The sequence below is a fragment of the Rana temporaria genome, chromosome 2 (assembly GCF_905171775.1).
Source record: "Rana temporaria chromosome 2, aRanTem1.1, whole genome shotgun sequence".
Classification (NCBI taxonomy): domain Eukaryota; kingdom Metazoa; phylum Chordata; class Amphibia; order Anura; family Ranidae; genus Rana; species Rana temporaria.
The window spans coordinates 341903522-341928695 of record NC_053490.1 but is presented as its reverse complement, the minus strand read 5'-3'; positions in this window follow the sequence as shown (position 1 = coordinate 341928695).

Genomic DNA, 25174 nt, shown 5'->3' with positions numbered 1-25174 from the left:
TTACTATGACGGCTTAGAGGAGAGGAGGGGGAGAGGAGTCAAGCGGCCGCATCGCTGGAACGTGGGGCAGGTAAATGTCGGTTTGTAAAAACTTAGCAGCTATGCTTTTTGTAGTTGCTGACTTTAAATAAATAAAAAAAACGAGTGCAACTCCACTTTAACAAAGAAAACACTTCCCATTTCATGCTGCAAGCAATGGGCCAGATTCAGGTAGGGAAGCGGATCTTTATATTGGCATAACTTATGTCATTTACGTTACGCCGCCGCAAGTTTTTCAGGCAAGTGCTTTATTCACAAAGCACTTGCCTGTAAAGTTGAGGCGGCGTAGCGTAGCGTAAATCACCCGTCGGAATTCAAATTCTGGTGGGTAGGGGGCGTGTATCATTTAAATCAAGCGCGTCCCTGCCCGAACGAACTGCGCATGCGCCGGCCGCGACTGAATCCCAGTGCGCATGCTCCAAATGACGTTGGCAAATCGTCATGCTTTCGACGTGAACGTAAATCACGTCCAGCCGTATTCGCGAACGACTTACGCGAACGACGTAGAAAAATCAAAACTCGGCACGGGAACGACGGCCATACTTAACATTAGCTACGTCTCATATAGCAGGGGTAACTATACGCCGGAAAAAGCCGAACGCAAATGACGTAAAAAAAAAAAAGCGCCGGGCGGTCGTTCGTTTCTGAATCGGCGTAAATACTAATTTGCATATTCCTCGCGTAAAAATACAGAAGCGCCACCTAGCGGCCAGCCTGAAATTGCAGCCTAAGATAGGACGATGTAAGACACTTACACCTGTCGGATCTTTAAGTGGTTGTAAACCCTTATTTGTCACTTTTACCTACAGGTAAGCCTATAATACGGCTCACCTGTAGGTATCAAGAATATCTCCTAAACCTGTATGGTTTAGGAGATATTCCCCCCGCAATGCGCCGCTGATTGCAGTGGCGCATGTGCAGGGGGGATCCTCGGCTGAAAAACCGGCAGCCGCCGGACCTTGCCGAATTTAAATCGTCATCGCCGCTCCAGCCAATCACAGCGCTGGAGCGGCGATACCCGGAAGACACGCCGGAGCAAGATGACATCTCGCTCGGCGTGAACCAGGTAAGTGTTCCTCACCTCGTTCCGAGGTAAGTATTTCATAATCAGCCAGTATGCGGTGCATACTGGCTGAATATGCCTTTTGCCTTGCAGGTTTAAAAAAAAAAAAAAGTTTATGCGGTTTACAACGCTTTAAGAATATCTATGCGTAACTGATTCTCTGTATCAGGCGCATAGATACGTCTGACCACACTCAGAGATACGACGGCGTATCAGGAGATACGACGGCGTATCAGGAGATACGACGGCGTATCAGGAGATACGCCGTCGTATCTCTTTTCTGAATCCGGGCCAATGGCACCACATGAAAGAGAAATGTCACAAGGCCTAAGAAAGAAAATTATTTCTTTACACAAGAAAGGTGAAGGCTACAAGAAGATCAGCAAAGCTTTACTTATCAGTCAGAATACTGTAGCAAAAGTGATACAAAAATTTAACAAAGATGGAACTGCAACCACCTCACAGTGATGTCAAGGCCATCCACGGAAGTTACCACCTCAACAGGAGCATCTTTTGATGAGAAGGTTGAAGAAAATCACCATGCAAGTTCACTGCAGTTAGCTAAAATAGTAGAAAGCCAAACTGGGGTGATTGTTTCCGTGACACAATACGGCGTACACTCAGTGGCCCCCTAACTTGCATAGTTTTAGTACTCCCCAAGTAGCTTCAAATACAATAGTACTGACCTATTTGCTGACCACTACTCTAACCTACTTGATTTCAACACTGACCAACCTGATTCCTTTACTGACCATTACACACTACACTGACCACTATACTATACTGTCCACTACACTGAGAACTACACCGACCACTATACTGACCACTATACTGTCCACTACACTGACCACTATACTGTACTGTCCACTACACTGCACTGACCACTATACTGTACTGTACTGTCCACTACACTGACCACTATACTGTACTGTCCACTACACTAACCACTATACTGTCCACTACACTGACCATTATACTGTCCACTACACTGACCACTATATTGTCCACTACACTATACTGACCACTATACTGTCCACACCACTACACTGACCACTATATTGTCTACTACGCTACACCACTACACTATACTGACCACTACACTGATCACTACACTGTCCACTACACTACACCACTACACTATACTGACCACTACACTGACCACTATACTGTCCACTACACTACACTATCCACTACACTATACTGTCCACTATACTGACCATTATACTGTCCACTACACTGACCACTTTATTGTCCACTACACTATACTGACCACTATACTGTCCACACCACTACACTGACCACTATACTGTCCACTACACTATACTGACCACTACACTGATCACTATACTGTCCACTACACTACACCACTACACTATACTGACCACTACACTGACCACTATACTGTCCACTACACTACACTGACCACTATACTGTACACTACACTACACTGACCTGTCCACTATACTGTCCACTATACTGTCCACTATACTGTCCACTATACTGACCACTACACTACACTGAGAACTACACTGTCCACTTGTCATGGATATGCAATAAAGTCTGGCAGCTTTCCTGTCTCCATGTGTTCATTAGAGGCCTATCTGGCTGCCTTTTATCATCTCTCCTCCCTGTATGGCCCCACCCAGGCCATCCCAGGAAGTCTATATTAACTGTTGCACTGCAAGTCTGCTTTGCTGTTCAACTTTGTTTGTTAGCTTGTTCCTGTCTGCCGTGTGCTACGTTTACATTTCTGTGTACCGATTTTGGCTCGTCTCTGACTACTCCTGTTTGCCTGTGACCCTGACCTTTTGGCCTGTCCCTTGGTTACCCTTGTATGCCTGTTGCCCCGACCTTGGCTTAACCATCACCATCCCTTGTGTCCTCAGTGACTGCTTCCACTCTCTCCCTACGGAGCGTGACCTGTGTTCAGTTGCAGCGAAGGCCATCCTCACCACTAGAGGCTCTGGTTAACACCTGCTGGACCTTAGACTCTGTGCCCTGGGGAATCTTGGGTTTACGTTTCCTGTCCATCCGCAGCAGTCTGCTATTGGGTTCACTACCTTGCAGTGCACCCCTGTCTCCATCGGGGTGCATTTGTCACCTGGCCACAGGTGACCTGACACCACTACACTACACTGACCACTATACTGTCCACTACACTGAGAACTACACTGTCCACTACACTATACTGAGAACTTACACTACACTGACCACTATACTACACTGACCACTATACTGACCACTACAGTACACTATCCACTACACTACACTGACCACAATACTGTCCACTATACTACATTGACCACTATTCTACACTGTCCAGTATACTGACCACAATACTACATTGACCACTATACTGACCACTATACTACACTGACTACAATACTACTCTGACCACTATACTACACCACACTGACCACAATACTGACCACTATACTACACTGACCACTATACTACACTACACTGACCACAATACTGACCACTATACTACACTACACTGACCACAATACTGACCACTATGCTTCACTACACTGACCACAATACTGACCACAATACTACACTGTCCACTATACTGACCACTACACTACACTGACCACTATACTACACTACACTGACCACAATACTACACTACACTGACCACAATACTGACCACTATACTATACTGTCCCATATACTCACCACTATACTACACTGACCACTATACTACACTGACCACAATACTGACCACTATACTATACTGTCCACTAAACTGACCACAATACTACACTAACCACTATACTGACAACAATACTACACTGTCCACTATACTGACCACTACACTGACCACTATACTGTATACTGGCCGCCATGTTCAGTGTTTCCCGGTGCACTGTGATTGGGCGTATGGGGGTCATGTGCGAAGGCGGGACTTTAGGAGCAACCGCGATCATGGACAGGCCAGCCCTATGCCGCACATGACCCTCATATGCTCACTCACAGGGCACTGGACACTGAACATGGCGGCCGGAGCTCGGGAGACACAGGAAATAAAAAAAATGAGGAGGCAGCCAGTAGTGACACTACTGGCACAAAATTTCGCCCCCCTAAATGTCACACCCGGGGCCATGGCACCCCCTGCACCCCCCACACTACGCCACTGCATACTATGCAGACAAATTGCATGCATGGGTGTAATCCAGGAAGGAAGTCTCTCCTGAAGCCCATGCACAGTGTTTCTGGTGTCGGCGAGCTGCATTTCGTTGATGGTACCATGAATTCACAGATTTTGATGCATTTTAACGTGGTCCAGTGCAGGAAAAAAACAGCATGTTCTACTTTTTTCTGGAACTGGAACGCCCTGGAACTGACTGCACTGGTGTGAACTATGCCATCATCAACTATGTAACCTACTTTCTATGCATTTTTGATACAGAAAAAAATGCACTGGACTGCATGTGGTGTGAACTGGCCTTAAAACTCAGTTATGTCAACATTTTGAAAATTGTTCTTAAGTTCATTGAGACACTAATTAAAATCTTACTTTTCAAAAGGGGTGTACTTATTTATGCTGAGCACTGTATACCACTAATATCAGTGCCATTCAGTGTATAGATATCAGTAAAATTTGCACTCCGCACTCCTTTCCTGCACATACTACCCACCGCCATGCACTCTGTACCCCTCTCCTGCACATACTACCTACTGCCATACACTCTGTACTCCTCTCCTGTAAATACTACCCACTGCCACACACTCCTCTCCCTGCACATACTACCCACCACCATACACTCTGTACCCCTCTCCTGCACATACTACCCACTGCCATATACTTCGCTTACCTTTCCCTGCACATTCTATCCAACTCCATACACTTTGCACTGCTCTCCTGCACATACTACCCACTGCCATACACTCTGAACTCCTCTCCTGCACATAACACCCACCACCATACACTCCACACCCCTCTCCCTGCACATATGACCCCACGCCATACACTCTGTACCCCTCTCCTGCACATACTACCCAATGCCATACACTCTGAACTCCTCTCCTGCACATAACACCCACCACCATACACTCCACACCCCTCTCCCTGCACATATGACCCCACCACCATACACTCCATACCCCTCTCTTGCACATACTACCCACCTCCGTACACTCCGCGCTTCTCTCCTGCCTGCACATACTACCCACATACTACCCACCGCTGTACACTCCACACTCCTCTACTGCACATACTACCCTCTGCCGTACACTCTGTACTGTACATTCCCTACTTAACATAATCACATTCTGTACTATGGAAGTAATCTCAGACTCCACTTTTGCTCTTGCACAGTGTGGCCCCATGGAAAAAAGAAATGTTCCTGGACTGCCGCACTCTGATAGGCGATTTATTGGAACAAAATAAACAAAGGATAAAATCCAAAGCTGTATAACATCCAAAAAATCATGCAACACTGCATTCAATGGTAAAAAGTGGACATATGGGACAAAAAAGCTAACATGTTTCACATCATGCATAGATGCTTAGTCATAGCTCACCATTAATTGCAGTGTTGCATGATTTTTTGGATGTTATACAGGTTTGGATTTTATCCTTTGTTTATTTTGTTTCAATAAATCAGAGTGCGGCAGTCCAGGAACATTTCTTTTTTCCACGGATTAGCGCACAGTCTGCACCTGTCAGTACTACAGTACTACAGGGCGGGAGCACAGCATAGGTTGCAGGTACTCTTTTCCACAGTGTGGCCCCAAACACACATTCTGCATTCAGGGAAACAAGCCCGTACCTGCACACCTCTCACATTAGGACAAACTGCTGTGCCTATACAACCGCTGCATCCTTATAGATCAGTGCTTCTCAAATAGTGGGGCGCGCCCCCCTGGGGGGCCGCGAGGCTCCGTAAAGGGGGGCTCGTGTGACCTGGCAATTAAGAGCATCGCCGCCGCCGGCATGGTCTCCCAGCCTGTGTTGGCTCCGGAATTCGTCGAGAACGTACGATCCTCAGGCTCCTCCTAAGCCGAGCCTTCCTGCTACCTCTGCTAAGCCCAGCCCACCTGCCGCGCAACCAATGATGTGTTTAAGCGGGTGGATTTGAGGAGCATCGTGGTGGAGAGTAGACCGTGGAGTGGACAGAGCAGCAGACGCTGGCATGTGTGGGAGTCACTGCACGGGCTTGGACCAGACCGCACCGCATCGCACCCCCCCCCCCCGCTGCAAGTTAACAGACCCCTGTCTTGCTGAGGCTGACTGAGCCTGGTGGTGTGGTGAGTGCACAGGCAGCCCGATGATATGTCTGATGGTGGCAGGGGGTTGAGGTTGATGGTGATGGCAGCAGCAGAGGGTTGATGGTGGTGGCAGCAGCAGAGGGTTGATGGTGGTGGCAGCAGCAGAGGGTTGATGGTGGTGGCAGCAGCAGAGGGTTGATGGTGGTGGTGGCAGGGGGTTGATGGTGGTGGTGGCAGGGGGTTGATGGTGGTGGCAAGGGGTTGATGGTGGTGGCAGGGGGTTGATGGTGGTGGCAGGGGGTTGGTGGTGGTGGCAGGGGGTTGATGTTGATGGTGGTGGCAGAGGGTTGATGTTATACGTTAATAAGGATACGGTGTTATGCAGAGGTGTACTTATAACAATTTTATAGACAAAAGATACTATTTACAGTCGCGGGGGGGGGGCCCGAAATGTTTTCTTCTTCCTAGGGGGGCATGACAGAAAATAATTGAGAAGCACTGTTATAGATAAACATAGACTACCCTGTAATCAGCTCCAGCCACATAAACAAGATTGTTATTCATGCTGTAGGGCCCACAGTGCCAATGACAATGTGGATAAGGCAGACTTATTGCAGCAGACATGACTGAATCCTTCATGGTCCTTGGGATACAATACAGGGATTTTATTATTTTAATGATGCTTATAAGTTTCACAATAAGAATTAAAGTGTATCTATAGCAAAAACATTTTTTTTTCGTTTTGGATAGAGTGGGGAAGGCTTAGTACATGTTTTATTCCTAGTTTGGGCACTGTTAGGGAGACTTCCACTCTCTTCCTGTTTTGAGGACAACATACAGGAAGTGAGACAAAATTTGCAACAAGAAAGCAGACAAAAATAAAAAGCTAACAGATTCTAGCCTTCCACTACTTTAAAAAAGCATTATCCTTCAGTCCGTGTAACTTCTGGAGGGTTTTCTGCACTTCCTGTCTGGTGAAAAGTTGGGGAGGAGTGAGGAGAAATTTCTTTAACTGGGCCTTGGACAGCGTTAAAGCCCTGACAGGTGTTCTAATCCTTCCCTCAGCTATTCAAATAACAACAAAAAATAAAATAAAAAATACACTTTAACAACCAAGAAATTGCTCCCCCAATCATTTGAGCAAATTAGGCCCCGTACACACGGTCGGTTTGGTCCGATGAGAATGAACCGAAGTTCATTTTCATCGGACCAAACCGACGGTGTGTATAGGCTATCGGTCTGTTTTCCTTCGGTACAAAATTTTAAAACATGCTTCAAAATCGAACCAATGGACTGCTGCCCCATCGGACCAAACCGATGGTTAGTACAGAAAAGCATCGGTTCAAAACCCGCGCATGCTCAGAATCAAGTCGACGCATGCTTGGAAGCATTGAACTTCGTTTTTTTCAGCACGTCGTGTGTTTTACGTCACCGCGTTCTGACCCGATCGGATTTTGAACTGATGGTGTGTACACACATCCGACCATCAGGCCACTTCAGCAGTGAACCGATGAAAACGGTCCGTCGGACCATTCTCATCGGTTTTGTGTGTAGGGGCCTAAGAGTCAACATTTTTTTTTCACCATAGATGCATAATGCTCCTTTTCAACTATCCAACATTGTTCTCCCTTTCTGGACTTTTCGAAATTTTTGGCTAACAAGCTGACAAAATAGTTTATTTCTGTACATGTGTTTGTGTTTGTGCAGCAGGGAGAGTGGTTTTATTTTTTTATTCCATTGTGGCATTGGACACCTCTAACTTTAACTGATTTTTAACTGGTCTTCTCTTGGAGACCTTTTAATGGAGCAACCCTCATTTTTCAAGAAGGGAAGTATTGAAATGTATTGTTTTTTTTTATGTGGTAGAACATGGAAGCGGTTACGGTGACTAATAGTCAGCATAGCACAGTAGTGATGATGGATACAGAAAAAAATATGTTACACAGAAATGTAGAAAGAAGTATATGTACACTACTGTGCAAAAGTTTTAGGCCAGTGTAAATAAAATGCTATAAATTAAAAATGCTTTCAGAAATAGAAGTATTGATAGTTTATTTTTTATCAATTAACAAAATGGAAAAGTAAATGAACAGAAGAGAAATCCAAATCAAATCAATATTTGGTGTGACTATCCTTTGCCGTCAAAACAGCATCACTTTTTCTAGGTACAATTGCACACAGTTTTGAAGGAGCTCGGCAGGTAGGTTGTTCCAAACATCCTGGCGATCTAACTGCAGACTTCTGTGGATGTAGGCTGCCTCAAATCCTTCCATCTCTTCTTGTAATCTCAGACAGACTTGATGATGTTGAGATCAGGGCTCCAAACCACCACTTCCAGGACTCTGTGTTCTTCTTTATGTTAAAGATAGTTCTTAATGACATTGGCTGTATGTTTGCGGTCTTTGTCCTGCTGCAGAATAAATTTGGAGCCAATCACACACCTCCCTGATGGTATGGCATGATGGATAAGTGTCTGCCTGTGTTTCTCAGCATTGGGGACACCATTGTTCCTGACCAAATCTCCAACTCCATTTGCAGAAATTGCAGTTGCCTGCAGACACTCATTATTGTACCACTCTCAACCCCCTTGGTGAACAAATTTTGACTCATCAGTCCAGAGTACCTGCTTCAATTTTTCCCTGCACTCCAATTGCTATGTTTTTGTGCATAGTTTAGGCTGCATTCACACCTAAGCGACAGCCGCGTACGCGTGTAGCGGCAGATTTGCCGCGATTACAAATGTTTCTTTTTTTTTTTTTTTTTTTTTCTAAAGTATTCCCATTGCTGTCTATGGGAAAACGTGCCTGTCGCGTGAAAAAAAGGGTCCGGGACTTTTTTTCAGGCGACAGGCGTTGCGCGTCTATGAGATGTGAACCATCTCCATAGACGGCAATGGGAATTCTCCCCTCAAGCGACAGAAGCGTCCCGCGTCGGGCGTTTTGTCGCTTAGGTGTGAATGGGGCCTTAGTTGCTTAGCCTTGTTTCCATGTCAGAGGTATGGCTTTTTGGCCACAATTCTTCCATGAAGGCCATTTCTGGCCAGACTTCTCTGTACAGTAGATGGCTTTACATGGGTCCCATTGGTTTCTACCAGTTCTGTGCTGGGCATTTTCTGATGTCAAAGTGAAGTAAGCATGATGTGTCTTTCATCTGCTACATTGTTTCTTTGGCTGACCACTGTGTCTACACAGTCCTCAACATTGACTGTTTCCTTGTGCTTCTTCAAAAGAGCTTGAACAGCACATCTTGAAATCCCAGACTACTTTGAAGTCTTTGCCTAGGAGAGAAATTGCTGATGCAGTATAACTACCTTGTGTCGTGTTGCTGTGCTTAGTCTTGCCATGGTGTATGATTTAATTAAGTATAAAAAACAGGAAATATTATAAAAAAAAATAATAAAAAATATGGTATGGACATTTAGTATATAGGGTGTTAGGGCATTTTTTGCTCTTAGAAATGTAATGTAGTTGATCATCCAGCACAAGAATATAAATTGTTTAACAAGTGAGTTTTTTTTTTAAGTGTGTGGGAGGTGCACAACCTGCAGATTGCATTATCCAAGGGAAACAAATGATTAATTTGTCATCATTTTCAAACGAGCAGAATTTTAAAGCGGTTCTCCACCCTAAAGTGGAGTCCCGCTGATCGGAACCCTCCCCCCCTCCGGTGTCACATTTGACACCTTTCAGGGGGGAGGGGGGTGCAGATACCTGTCTAAAGACAGGTATTTGCACCCACTTCCGGCCACACGCTACGGGCAAAAGACGGGTTTTTCTGACTTCCCGTCTGTCGCCCGTTGTGTGCTGGGAACACTCGGCTCCCAGCACACAGCGTGTGAGCCAATAGGCGGGCGCAGCGCGTCTCGCGCATGCGCCGTAGGGAACCGGGCAGTGAAGCCGCAGCGCTTCACTTCCTGGTTCCCTCAGCGTGGATGGCGGGGGGAGCAGCAGAGAGACGAGCGATCGCTCGTGCTCTGCTGCGATCAGCGCTGGACTCCAGGACAGGTAAGTGTCCTAATATTAAAAGTCAGCAGCTGCAGTATTTGTAGCTGCTGGCTTTTAATATTTTTTCCCCATGGCACATCCGCTTTAAGGGCGAACGTTTTGAGGTTGCCTTTTTTCAATAAATATGTACCTGGCCAGAATTAGTTCTTGAGGGTGCCTATTCCTAATTTTTACAGGTCTAACTGTGAAGAAACTTTTCTGTAAGTGGAGATTAGATCTTTTCCTCCAGACATAAAGAGTGCCCCCTTGTCCATTGTGATGACTTTAAAGTGAATAATTCTACACCAAATACACTGTATGGACCATGCATGTATTTATACATGGTGTTCATATTACCCCCTTTAATTGCCTTTGCTCATGAGAGAATAACTTCAGTTCAACTAATCTTTCCTCATAGCTGAGGTCCTCAATGCCTCTTATCAGCTTCTTGCCCTTTTCTGAACCTTCTCCGGTTTTGCAATATCCTTTTTGTGAACTGGTGCCCAAAACTGAATTGCATATTCCAAATTAGGTCTTACTAATGCTTTGTAAAGGGACAAAATTTAGTCTCTCACTCTGGAGTTTATATCTCTTTTATTACAAGAAAGCATTTTTCTTGCTTTAGAAACTGTAGCTTGGAATTGCATGCTAATATTAAGTCTATGATCTACCAGAATGCCCAGATCCTTCTCAACCATTGACTCTCCCAGTTGTACTCCTCTGAGAATGATGCATGCATGTTTCTAGTTCCCAAGTGCATAACTTTACACTTATCAACCTCTAAACCTCATTTGCCACTCTGGTGCTCAATCAAACAGTGCATTAAGGGCTACTTGTATGTTGGAGACATCTTGTAAAAACATTATCTCACAACAAAGTTTGGTACTTTAAATCCACAACTCCATATTATTTTTAACTAGGTTAAAAAGTAAGGGTCCCAACACTGAACCTTAGGGTACACCACTAATAGCCTTAGACCATTCTAAATATGAATCATTAATCATTACTCTCTGAATATGGTCTTTTAGACACTGTTTGCATCAAATACTAAATCCACAGCCACCCCTTTGTCTAAGTTTTTCATCCTTTTTCATCCTATTTCATCCTTAAAAAAAAAAAACATATTTGACAACTTTGGTCTTTTGTGAATCAATCCTGTATATTGCTTAAAATATTGTGTTCTAGCAATCTTACTGACTATAGAAGATCAAACTAACCAGTCTGTAGTTACTTGGTAAAAACTTTGATTATTTTTAAATATATGCCCCACATTGGCCGTGCACCAATCTTGTGGCACCGGTCTCATCACTAGAAGCCTCTAAAAATGTGGAAAACAATAATAATACTTTGAAGTAACAGAGCTCAACTCTTTGAGGACACATGACTGTAAGCCATCTGGTGCAGGTGCTTCCTTCAGTTTTTGTCTAAATGTTTCTGGACTATATCAAGGTTGCCTGATTGTGTTCTAAAAAATAGTTAAATTTCCCTTTTAATTGTCCCCAGCCACCAACTCTAAATGATCTGTTAACCCCTTCCTGTCCGCGCTATACCCAAATGACGGCTACAGCGCAGATCTACATTGCCAGGAGGCCGTTATATGACATCCTCCTCTTTGCACACTCCCCACAGCGTGATCTGTGATCAATGAGTCAATCAGACTTGGGTAATCCCGGCCCCTTACCACGTGATCAGCTGTCAGCCAATGACACGCCAATGATCACGTGATGTAAACAGAAGATCAGTAATTGTTTTTTTATTTCCTCAGGAGAAAAAAAGCTGATTACCGGCTTCTGTGAAAGGGACATCAGTCCCGAAGATGAAGAGTGCCACCTGCCAGTGCATATCAGTGGCACCTGCCAGTGCCCACCAGTGCATATCAGTGCCACCAATAGGTGCCACCTATCAATGCCCATGGGTACCACCTATCTATGCCCACCAGTGGTGCCAATCAGTGCCTCATCAGTGCCACCTAGCAGTGCTGCCTATCAGTGTCACCTACCAGTGCCCATCAGTTCCAGCTATCAGTGCCTTCTATCAGTGCCCTTCAGTGCCACTTATCAATGCCCATCAGTGCCACCTCTTAGTGACCACCAGTGCCACCTATCAGTGACCACCAGTGCCGCCTCATCAGTGCAGCCTATTGGTGCCCATCAGTGAAGCCTTTCAGTGCCCATCAGTGCAGCCTCATCAGCGCACATCAATGAAGGAGAAAAATTACCTGTTTGCAAAATTTTATAACAAAATATAAAACAGTTTATTTTTATTTTCAAGACTTTCGGTCTTTTTTAATGACAGCGCTAAAATGAGTGACATTGCTAAAAGCTGAAAATAGGTCTGGGTAGGAAGGGGGTTTAAGTGCCCAGTAAGCAAGTGGTTAATGGCCTATATGTTAAGACCTGACCTTTTTACTGAAAATATATTTGAAGAATTTTGGGTGCCTGTCCTACTCTATTTTGAAACCTGTCATTCATTTTCATTTTTTTTGCGCCCTTGATTTTCCTTTTACATATTCTGTTATATTCTTTGTTACTGTCATGCATACCCCTAGTGTTGATGGTCAGGCACTATAGCTGGCTCCGTGTTCTTCACCTATAGCAGCCTTTTTTTCCAAAAGGCAAGCAGGCCTATAGGTACTCGGTTGCCCCCAGGTATTACACATACACAATATGCTATGGTGCCTGGCTACCATGCCGGGGCAGGCGCGAGCTAAGCACAGCAAACAGGTACTTGCATCTGGCAGAGTGGTCCAATGGCAGTGTGGGTTCAGGACAGACATTGTTCAGAGAGTAATCAGGATCAAATCCATGTTAAAAAGGCAGGCTGAGTTCAGAGAGTAGTCCAAAGTCCAATCTGAGGTTGAAAACAAGGGAATCCAAACTAGCTGACAGGGCTGAGATCAGATGAAGGTAAAGGCCAAGGCACAGGAAGCATGAGTTGAAAACACTATCATAAGCATAAAACAGGTTTTGTCTCCACCTAGAGTTTGTGTCTATATCAGTCACCTTGCAGGTTAACATTCAGACAGGGAAAGTGCACCTCAGATAAAACCAGGATGCTGGAATGAGACCAGCAGCTGCCATGGAACAGGAGCATTACACACTCCTGACAGTAACTTTCAAATGATGATAGTGTACCTTTTATTTTTATATTTTTTAAATTCTGTTTTCTTATTCTTTATAGTTTTTTTTAAAGGGTAACTCCACTTTTGTGGGGAAAAAAATAGCAAATAAATAAAAAATATTATAGTGTATACAATTGCGACACAAGTCATATTGTAATCGAATGTTATTAAAAATTACTTTTCCTTTTCAATCTGCAGCCGCTGTAGTTTTCTGAAAATACATTGCAATATGGCTACCTGGAGTTGTCCTGTACCCAGAATGTGTACTGACCACCCCCCAGAAACACAATTTCCTGCTTGTGTGATTGGCTCACCAATTTTCCCAGAAGTCTGCCTAAGATACAAGTCAGATTTCAGGCATCCCCTGCAACATAAATGTCCTTTTTGGTGAGATACTCCCAAACGGGAATACATCTAAAGGGACGAAAGCCCAGCAGATTTCCTCATTAGTGCTCTGCAGCTGCACAGCTGACTGATAATTATGAAACCACTCCCATTAGACCCACTCAGCCCAGAGGCACAGAGGAACAAACAGTAATTTCTTCAGAATAACAAAAGGTAGGAATCTGCAACAAAGGTTGGTATAATCTTTTCAATATACATAGATCACCCAGAGGGGAATGTTTTTTTCTGAACAAAAGTGGAGTTATACTTTAACTTTGGACATGAGTCACATAGGGTTTAGACTTTTTTTCTTATTTTCCAATGGAATATATTTTGCAGTGCATTTTTCCTACATATACGATTTGAAACATTTCCATTTCTGTTCTGTGTTCTTTTATCACAATAATCACATAATATTAATAATAATAATAATAATAATAGTCTAAAGCTTACTTCAAATGTAATCATGTTATGGCTACTGCTACCCAAATGTTCTTTTGTATGAACATTATTAACCGCTTAACGCCCGCCGCATGTATATGTACGTCCACAGAATGGCACATACAGGCATATGGGCGTACATGTACGTCCCTACCTTTCCCGGGGTCGGGGGTCCGATCGGAACAAATCCCCCCCCCCCCGCCGGTACATGCGGCGGGCGTCTTATCTCCGGGAGCGATCCGTGATGAGGGGGCGGCTGTTCGTTTTTGTCGGCCCCCTCGTGATCGCTCCCAGCCAATCCGGAAACCCCCCGCCGTGTGACTTCCTCTGCCTGTGTAAAGTAAACACTGGCAGAGGAAGTGATGTCAGCTCTCCTCTCGGCGGTATTTTCAATCCGACGAGAGGAGAGAAGACATCACAGTAAGTGGCACCAACACTACACTGACACCACACACATAGGCACACTTAACCCCTTCCGATCACCCCCCCCCCCCCAGCCCCCTGTCACAGTGTCACAGATTGCAGTGATCATATATTTACTGATCACTGCATTTAGTGTCAGTGTGACAGTTAGTGTGACAGGCAGTTAGTGTTAGGTCCAGGGTAGCCCCGAACCCCCCCCTAATAAAGGTTTAACCCCTTAATCACCGCCCTAGTTAACCCTTTCACCCCCTATTGCCAGTGTCACTAAGCGATCGGTTTTCTGATCGCTGTATTAGTGTCACTGTTGCTGCTAGGTAGCTAATTTTTTTTTTATATTGCGATTTTTTTTATACTAAAGACATGTGGCTGAATACATTTTGGCCTAAATTTTTTACTAAAATTCAGTTTATTCGATTTTTCTTATAACAAAAAGTAAAAAATATTATTATTTTTTTTCAAAAATGTCGCTCTATTTTTGTTTATAGCGCAAAAATAAAAATCGCAGAGGCAATCAAATACCATCAAAAGAAAGCTCTATTTGTGGGAAGAAAAGGACGCAAATTTTGTTTGGGAGCCACGTCGCACGACCGCGCAATTGTCTGTGAAAGCGACGCAGTGCCGAATTGTAAAAACGCCTTCGGGCATTTAGCAGCATATTGGTCCGGGGCTTAAGTGGTTAATAAGCTCTTCATGATTTGAGATTACCAGGTCCACCAGAGCTTTTTTTTTCTTGTTGGGGCTTCTATAAACTGTACCATAACATTGTCTTGTAATTGATTTAAAAATGTATAAATTGTCTTATTCTCTTGGGTGAATATATGCTGTATTTCCATCTAGGAGAGGTGAGGATCTGGCAAGGTTTCATGTGAGAATGAAGTGAGGCTCTTAAGCCCTGTACACATGCGCTCCTCACATGCGGTCGTTGCATGCGCTCGTCATATGCGTCAAAGTGTCATGCATATGCAGTAATGTCTGGCAGCTTACCTTTCTCTCCATGTGTACACCTTAGAGGCCAGACTCTCTTAACTGGCTGCTTTTATCATCCCTCCTCCCTGTATGGCTCCGCCCCAGGCCATCCCAGGAACCCTATATTAACCAGTGCACTGCAGGTCTGCCTTGCTGATCAACGTTGTTTGTTAAGCATTGTGGGTTTGGGTTCCTGCTTGCCGTGTGTTACGTTTATCTCTGTGTACCGATCTTGGCTTGTCCCTGACTGCTCTTGTTTGCCTGTGACCCTAACCCTTGGCCTGTCCCTTGTTCATCTTTGTCTGCTTGTCGCCCCGACCTTGGCTTAACCCTCCACTATCTCTTGTGTCCTGAGTGGCTGCTTCCCCTCTCTCCCTATGGAGCGCGGCCTGGGGGACCCTGGGGGCCGCGACCTGGATCCAGTTGCAGCTAAGGCCATCCTCACCACTAGAGGCTCTGGTGAATACTTCCTATGGGATCCCTGTTTGAGCTCCAATGGACCTGTCCTCCATATCCACTCTGTGGTCTATCCGCAGCAGTCTGCCATAGGGTTCACTACCCTGTGGTGCACTCTTGACTCCAACGGGGCGCATCTGTCATCTGGCCACAGGTGACCTGACACAAAGTCATTTCAAGCATGCGCGGGTTTCCACGGTGACAGGTAAGTATACACACCCTTGGGTTTCTTGGCAGGAAAACACTGCCAAGAATCACGAGAAAATAGAGAACATGTTCTCTATTTTTCTTGTTGAGATTTTAGGCAGTTTTCTTGACGAGAAACCTGAAAGCCTCATACACACGCTCAGTTTACTCGGCAGGTCTGCCAGAAGTTTTCTTGCTGGTTCTTGCCGAGAAAACTGAGCGTGTGTACGAGGCTTAAGAGTGGATTCTCCTAAAAATGCTGTTTGACATTTCTGTTTTGGGGGTCAAAAGAGGATAAGCTTCTTTACCATAGGTGGTGGCAAATTGTGCCTAACCACGTGGATGGTGGTTGAAGAATTATTCTCATATATAGATGGACTATATGTTTTGAATCACTTTTAATATTATACTCTATTTATGATGACACACTGATATTATTGTATATACATATGGGTTATACTATACAGTATATTGATTATGATGGTTTATGTAGATATGTAGATATGATTTTTTTACATTAAATAATATTTATTATATTCACATTATTTGAAGTGCATCCTTATTATTTAGCTTTTTATATATGTTTGCGATTTGAAGGCAGAAGCTTTAATATTTACATTTGTTATTAGTTTTGAGTGGGCACAGTGTAATTATTTTTAACCATAATATACATGTTGACCTAGAACAAGCAAAATTGTTATGGTCAATGCTAACATTAAATACATTTAAGAGGAAAAGCAAGGTCTTCAATGGTGAGTGAGGCAACAAGTCCACAATATTAAGCACCTGTTTAGGTCTAATGGACCAGCTGTTACTTTGTAACGGCTTCTGAGAAGAAACCTACAAAAGCAGCCACTTGGGCCCCCAGAAAGATAGTACTTTTATCCCTAAAAGAAAATCTGAATTATATTGGTACTAAATTGTGCAGAGGTGTATTGTATATTCTTACAGATTAAAATTATAATGGTTTTATTGCAAGCCAAATCTTCTTAAAAAGTAGATCTCACTACCAGTGATACCAATTAGAATTTAAAGATCTAATGTTCAATAATTAACTAATATTTTGTAACCAGTGTTAAAGCAAATTATCTTTAGTTGAGGCAACACCAGTTTTGACCACCCCCAAAGAAGCCGTTTGAGAATGTTAGGTTCTATGCTCTGCCCCTCAACCCCAAGAACAGTCTCAGCTCCTCTGACTAACCTGGGAAATAAATGTTATCATAAACACAACATTAGATGGACACAAGCTGTAGTAAAATAGAACGTTTTTTTTACTGGAAATCCTTTCCAAAAGAAAACAAACAGTAATAATTCAACCAAGTAGTTAAATATAGCAACTTTGGCATTAGGCAGTATAACACTAATGCCGCGTACACACGATCGGTCAAACCGATGAGAATGGTCTGATGGACCGTTTTCATCAGACCAAACCGATCGTGTGTAGGCCCCATCGGTTATTTATCCATCGGTTAAAAAAATTCAATCTTGTTTTAAATTTAACCGATGGATACCTAACCGATAGGAAATAAACAATCGTTTGTAGGCACGTCCATCGGTTAAAAATCCACGTATGTTTAGAATCAAGTCGACGCATGCTTGATTTTTTTAGCCCGGTACTCACAGTGCAATCGTACATTGAAGATTCCGACTCCCCGCGGGGAATGGGCGTTCCTATCCAGACGGAGGATGATTGACGGCCGGCTCTGGCACGTCACGCTCCCCGAAGACAGCCGGAGTAGGTCTCGGCTCTTCACGGCGCTATACGGCGCCTGCGCACAGACTATGCGCAGGCGCCGTGAAGAGCCAAGCCTATTTCGTCTATTTCCGGAGAAGAGTGACGTGCCAGAGCCGGCCGTCAATCATCCTCCGTCTGGATAGGAACACCCATTCCCCGCGGGGAGTCGGTATCTTCAATGTACGATTGCACTGTGAGTACCGGGCTAAAAAAATTAAGACAGGCATACTGTAGCTCGCCCAACTATGCCTAATTTTATGCTAGAAGAAAAAAAAAAATTTTTTTTTTGTTTATAGGGTGAACCCCCCCACTTTAAATATAGCAACTCTGGTAATGGGCAGTATAACACTAAGTCACATGCAAAATATAAACAGCACAATCTCAATCAACTTAACTGACTCAAAAGTGACCTATGTGCTCAGACATGAAGGGAAACAGGGATGACTTGTTGCAGGCTAGTCTATTTCCCTTTAAGTCCTGAATTCACAGGCCCTGGATGTACTGTATATGTGTGATACAATATAGAACAATGAACAATATCAACCTTAGAATAGAAGTTAGAGTTCCTACTTAACGAGTTTAAATGGTTGTCCCTGAGTCACTGCAGGCCTGAATAGTCCCAATATGTCCTGGCAAGTGTACTGAATGCAATATTGCAACAGGATGAAAGAACTGGCACAAAGGGTCTCCTCACAGGGCTTGACAAAGTGAGTGAAGCAACAGCATCTGCATGCAGTGTTCTCTTTAAAAGTGAGTATGCACAAGTAGGGCTACTGCCCGCTCACCAATTCTGTGACACCAACGCCCTGGAACAGGCTCATTAGGAATGCCTGACTGGCAACCGAAAGACTCAGCGATGTCTGTGTGGGCATCCACACAGCTGAGGTGGTAGGTCTGTGTCTGACCATGGAGCTGCTGGTGGGGAACCGCTCACACTGTCTTGAAAGAAGAGCTCCCTTCTCCTGTGTCCAGTCCCTCTTCCTCGTGCTCTCCTCTCTCCCGGTGTCAGGGATGCCTAACACAGGCATCCAGCACCGGGTAAACAGATCAGTGGGCTGCACTAAAGGAATCAGGCACAAAGTAAGTGAAAAATATATATTTATTAAAGATAAAGGCACACGTGAAAAACCAAACACAGCAAACCATGAACCCTTTTGCCGATGCATATAGCTATTCCCTGTTTTTTATGTGGTCCATTTGACAGATAGACCGTAAGGTATCTGGCATTTAAATATTTTGGGGCTGAGGTCCGTGAAAAATGTGTCTCCTGTAGCAGTAAGATATCCATCCCCATTTTGTAGTATTGTTTAAAAGCCTTTGCCCTTTTAGTAGAGAACTGCTACCTGTCAGGTTTACATTGCTATCTGTGCCCTCATTAGAGACTATCACCCTCTCTATTTGTTCTGTTTATCATTATCACTGAGAGTGAAAGTGATAGAAACTTCAAAATTTTGAGTTTTGAGTTATCATTAGAACAGGAATGAAAGGAAAGGGGAAGAGGTTTCTAGGAACCCCCCTTTCCTCATGGGATTACAACAGGAGGCAGTTTCAAGGGAGCAGGACAGTGTCATCTCTGGCGTAGCTGAAGGCCCAGCAAAGTGGAGGCGCATCCCGCACAGAAAACACTCCCCGTCGCCACCTTGCAGGTCAGCAGAGGGAAGAGCTGGGCAGTTGCAGCCTTGCAGATGCCAGAAGCCGAGGAGGAACCAGAAGCGGAGCTGCGTCACAGCGACCATCTTGCCGAAGACCAGAAGAGGAGTTTCCTAGGCAACCAGAGATGCCAGCATTATCAGCAGAGCGGTCGCTGGTCCATCCAGACCCCTGCTTGCTGTGGCACACACAGTACAAGAGGACCAGCAAAGGGGTCACAGCATTCCTGTGGTCTGTACCCATCAACAACAGGCTGAAAATATGCCTGTGAATACAGGAGATGGTGAGTTAACCTTGGTACAATTACTAACTAACTTGGCTAGTTTAGTATCCAAGCTTGCTCAGGTTTAGATAACAGACACAAAGTGAGTGAGTCAAGGATTCATTTAAATACAGATAATCCTATTGCTTCAGTTTGGGCGCCACCTACTGTTCCTGTAGTTAATTGCACCCAATCATCTCCTACTAATATAGACATTGCTAGATTACATAATTTACCAGAAACATGTCTTAACCACTTAAACCGCTTTAACTGACAATTTTGCGGTCTTGCGACGTGGCTCCCAATCAAAATTGATGTCCTTTTCCCCCCCCACAAATAGAGCTTTATTTTAAATAGCTTTAAATAGAGCAAAACATTTTTTTTTCCTCAGTTTAGGCCGATATGTATTCTTCTACATATTTTTGGTAAAAAAATCGCAATAAGCGTTTATTGATTGGTTTGCGCAAAAGTTATAGCGTCTACAAAATAGGGGATAGTTTCATAGAATTTTTATTATTTTTTTTCTAGAAATTGGCGGTGATCAGCGATTTTTATCATGACTGCGACATTATGGCGGACACATCGGACACTTTTGACACATTTTTGGGACCATTGTCATTTTTACAGCGATCAGTGCTTGTCACGTACCTGATGGTTGTGAGCCCGAATTGCAGAGGACGGCCTCCCTTACAGCTCCCACTCCTGGCCCCCTGATAGGGTAACAGTAGGCACAGGAGTAAGGAGTGGCACGGGTGCCTGGCAGGATCAACAAGAAGAGGAAGTGAATCAGTCCAGCAGAAGCTTCCTTGCAGGAACTGGAATACCAGAACTGGATCAGCTCAGCAGACTGGATAGGCTCAGCAGGCTGGATCAGCTTAGCAGACTGTATCAGCTCAGCAGACTGGATAGGCTCAGCAGGCTGGATAGGCTCAGCAGGCTGGATCAGCTTAGCAGACTGGATCAGCTCAGCAAACTGGACTGGAACTAGGAACAGACTGGAATCGTTCAGCTGGACTGGAACTAGGAACAGACTGGAATCGTTCAGCTGGATCAGAAGTAGGAACAGACTGGAATCTTTTAGCTAGACTGGAACTAGGAACAGACTGGAATCATTCAGCTGGACTGGAACTAGGAACAGACTGGAACCGTTCAGCAGACTGGATGGTCAGACAGGCCGGGTTGGTTATCGGGCGGACAGCGAGGTACAGAGGTGCAGACAGAAGGGTAGTCAGAACAGGCCAAGGATCAGGTGCAGACGGATGGCTGGAATAGTCACGGGTAAGCCGGGGTCTTTCACAGGTTAAATCTCAGATCAGGTTTCAGATACACAACGCTGTAGAGCAGACAGCAGGGATGGTGTGTGAGAGGCCGGCTTAAATACCCCGCTTGGCTCCAACACGTGCACGCACACGCATGCGCGGTTGCAGCCGCGATCGGGAACCGCAAAGTCTGAGTCGCCTGTTTCTGGCAGGATCTTCATGACATTGCCCCCTCCCAAGGAGCAGCCTCCGGATGCCCATTATGGAAAACTTCTCAGGGTGAGATCTCTTAAAGGACTGTACCAGACTCTTAGCGTGGATGTTCCCCTCTGGCTCCCACAAATTTTCTTCAGGTCTGTACCCCTTCCATTTAATCAAAAACTGATTCTGGTTCCTTCTCCTTCTGAAGTCCAGGATAGCCTCCACTTCGAATTCTTCTTCTCCATCTACAATGACAGGATCAGGGGGAGCAGTACTCCGATTTGGAAAAGGATTGGGAATAGAAGGTATTAACAGTGATACGTGAAATACAGGATGGATCTTTAATGAATCTGGAAGTTCCAATTCGTAAGCCACTTTGTTGATTCTCCTCCTAACCGGAAATGGCCCAAAAAATTTGGGGCCCAGCTTCTTCGAAGGACATGCCATCCTCAAATTCCTTGCCCATTGGTCTGGGGATGATAGGCAGAGGAAAAGGACAGTTCAATGTCCAGGGCCTTACAGAGGGACCTCCAGAATCGGGAGGTAAACTGCACCCCCCAATCTGAGACGATGTTAGCTGGTACCCCATGGAGTCTGATGATTTCCTTAATGAATGCCTGCGCTGTTTCAGGAGCTGAGGGAGTGCCTTTCATTGGAATGAAATGTGCCATCTTTGACAAACGATCAACTACCACGAAGATGGAAGATGATATGATCTTCTGCCGGAGGTAATTCAACGATAAAGTCTATGGATAACATCCTCCATGGTCTATCTGGGACAGACAATGGCTTTAGAAGCCCCCGAGCTTTGGTTCTATGGGTCTTGTTTCTAATACAAGTAGTGCAGGATTCAACATACTTTTTACAATCTTTCCGTAACTGAAGCCACCAAAAGGTACGCTGTACCAAATCGGTGGTTTTGGTTACGCCAAAATGCCTGGCTAATGCATGGTCATGACAAAGTTCCATGACAGATACTCGTAGGCTTTCGGAAGTGTAGATCTTGTCTTCGTGCCAAAATACCCCATCCCTGACCTGCAGTCCTGGTTCAGAAGGAGGTGTCTGCCCTGTGGAGGCTTGTTTAATTCGGCAAAGCAGATTTTCCTGAAGTAGAAGAAAGTTGCCAGGGGCAAGGATGGTATCTGGGGCAGAAATTTCTTTTGACTTGTGAAACATCTGGGACAGGGCATCAGGTTTAGTATTTTTGGAGGATGGGCGATACGTGACATGGAAGGAAAATCTGGAGAAAAAGAGCGCCCACCTGGCTTGTCGTGGTCTCAACCTCTTTGCAGACCTCAGATATTCCAGGTTCTTGTGGTCGGTGAATATAAGGATTGGATGGGCAGCTCCCTCCAGCAGGTAGCGCCACTCCTCCAGTGCATATTTTATTGCTAATAACTCCCGATCCCCTACATCATAGTTCTTCTCTACTGTTGAGAGTTTACGTGAGCTACTGGATGAAGTTGGGCCTTGGTCCCTTGTCTTTGGGACAATATTGCCCCTACGGCAACTTCAGATGCGTCTACCTCAAGAACAAATGGTAGAGAGAAATCTGGATGTCCCAAAACGGGAGCAGAGGTAAAGAGTTCCTTAAGGGCCTCAAAGGCTCTTTGAGCCTCGGGGGACCAATGGAAGCTGTTTCCCTGTTTGGTAAATTGGGTGATCGGTGCAATGATGGCTGAGAATCCTTTGATAAACTTGCGGTAGAAGTTGGTGAAACCAACGAAACGTTGGATTCCCTTTTTGTCTGCTGGGACCGGCCAGTCCAGGATTGTAGAAATGTTCTGGGGGTCCATCTTGATACCTTCACTGGAGATGATTAACCCCAGAAATGGTATACTTCCCTGTTCGAATTCGCACTTTTCAGCTTTCGCATATAAACCATGTTGACGAAGACGGCCCAGTACACTTCTGACATGCCTGCGGTGGAATTCAAGGGAAGAAGAAAAGATTAGAATGTCGTCCAGGTAGACGATAACAAATTAGTCCAAAAAGTCTCGGAGGACATTGTTGATAAAGTACTGAAAAGTAGCAGGTGCATTGCACAATCCAAAGGGCATCACCAAGTACTCGAAGTGCCCAAATCGAGAACGAAAGGCCGTTTTCCACTCGTCCCCATCCCTGATGCGGACCAGATTATAGGCACCACGGAGGTCAAGTTTGGTGAAAACCGTGGTGGCCCCCAGCCTCTGGAATAACTCTGGCACCAGGGGAAGAGGGTAACATTTTTTACAGCGATTTTGTTTAATTCGTGGTAGTCGACACAAGGCCGAAGGGTATGGTCCTTTTTCTCGACAAAGAAGATGCCTGCGCCTGCTGGAGATGTGGACGGGCGAATAAACCCTTTCTTTAGGTTTTCATCTATGTATTCCTTTAGTGCCCCTTGTTCTACCTCTGTCAAAGGGAAAATCCTACCGAAAGGGATTTCGGCTCCGGGAAGCAGCTCAATGGGACAGTTGTAGGCTCGATGGGGTGGTAGAGCCTCTGCCCTTTGTTTACTGAATACGTCCAGAAAATCATGGTAGACTTCAGGAATAGACTGGCGTATTTCAGCTTCAGAATCCAGGCATAGCAAGGTAGATGGCCCATGAGGATCGTGGGGCCCACAGAACTGCTGGCAGTAAGGTGAAGAAAAGGTAACCTCCCCTGTGGCCCAGTTGATGGCAGGATTATGGATTTGTAGCCAGGGCATGCCGAGGATTACAGGAAATAACGGGGAGGAGATTATGTCCATACGTAAAAGTTCATGGTGGGAACTGGAGATGACAGCAGGTATCGGAGCAGTCTCTAGAACTACAGGGCCTGATTTGATAGTAGACCCATCTGCCAAATGAACAGAAAGTCCATGGGTCTTGGGAAGGAGAGGAATCTGGTGCTTAACAGCAAAAGATAAGTCCATGAAACAGCTACAGGCCCCGGAGTCAATAATGGCGGGTGTTAGCAGAGTCTTTCCTGAAAGCTGTAATGAGACAGAAAGGGCAAGATGAGATGCAGGCTGGGTAATAAATTCTGTGTAGCCAGGAGACATAGAGAGACACTTACGGAGTTTTAGAGGGCAGTTCCTGACGTAGTGTCTAGGTTCTCCACAGTACAGACACAGATTATTTACCCGACATTGTTGACGCTCTTCAGGAGTAAGGGAAGGACGAAGGACGCCCAGCTGCATGGGCTCAGGTGTGTCAGCTGTAGGGGCTGATGATGCAACGGGTACCGGGTATAGATGACTTGGGGTCTTTGGAAGCATCCAGGTTGGACGAGAAAAACCCGTAGCTCTCTCAGCGCTTCACTCTCTTAGTGTCAGGGGATGCCCACGCAGGCATCCGAGTACTGGGTAACAGGTCAATGGGCTGCACTAACGGAAACAGGCACCAAGATAGTGAAAATATATGTTTTATTAGAGTAAAAGCACACGTGAAAAACAAACATAGAAAACCCCCAAGATAAGCAATAATGACACAGCAAACCAAAAACCACCAAGCAGGTAATGCAGGGATAAGACACAAGCAAGTCCAAGGTTAAAGCCAGGCGGCAGACAGGAACCCCTCGGGCTGGGCGGCAGACAGGAACTCCTCGGGCTGGGCAGCAGACAGGAACCCCTCGGGCTGGGCGGCAGACAGGAACCCCTCGGGCTGGGCGGCAGACAGGAACACCTCTGGCTGGGCGGCAGACAGGAACACCTCCGGCTGGGCAGCAAACAGGAACACCTCCGGCTGGGCGACAGACAGGAACACCTCCGGCTGGACAGCAGACAGGGGCTCAACAAGTTGGTATGTTGGCATTGCAACGTCAGG